Below are 644 nucleotides of genomic sequence, written 5' to 3' on the forward strand. Positions count from 1 at the left end.
AATGATTAATAAGCGTTATGGCCAATAATGGTCAAGCAGTGTTATGGTCAATCAATGGTCAATCAGTGTTAGGGTCAGAGAGGTCGGTAGGTCAGTTATGTGGTTTGAGATCAATATGAGGCTGTCTGAGTCAACTCCTTGCCGTTTGGAGTCAGTCCGAGTGGTGTGGGATTGGTCCTCGGTCAAAATTGGTTAGCTCTGCGAGCTTGAGGCAAATTTGTTTAACTGTACTCAAGGTCAATCTAAGGTGAGTACGTGCTCAGTAAGACTCGATCTGGAGATAACCTGCGTTCGGTCAGGGCAGTCTGAGGTAAGCATGGCCGGATCTGAGATCGGTCCGAGCTAGATGGGGTTGTGGATAACGAGTCCGTGGGGCGCGAACACTGTCGTGATTCATTCCGAGGTCATCCCGCGCGAGTCCTGAGTCAGGCCGGACTCAAGTGTCTACAGGCCTGCGGTCCGTCGAGGCCCAGTTTACACGGCATCTGGAACTCGCACAATACAACTGTGGAAGGTCACTGTTGCTGTGATGTCCGTTTGTCGAAGACATTTCAATAGAACGTTACAGTTGGGAATAATGACTGCAAAACAACCGCTGTACGCAACAGCCCCGCCCGTGAGCATGCAGTCGACCTCGTTCAGCC

This window comes from Pollicipes pollicipes, unplaced genomic scaffold, assembly GCF_011947565.3.
Source record: "Pollicipes pollicipes isolate AB1234 unplaced genomic scaffold, Ppol_2.1 Scaffold_6052;HRSCAF=7182_pilon_pilon_pilon, whole genome shotgun sequence".
Taxonomy (NCBI): domain Eukaryota; kingdom Metazoa; phylum Arthropoda; class Thecostraca; order Pollicipedomorpha; family Pollicipedidae; genus Pollicipes; species Pollicipes pollicipes.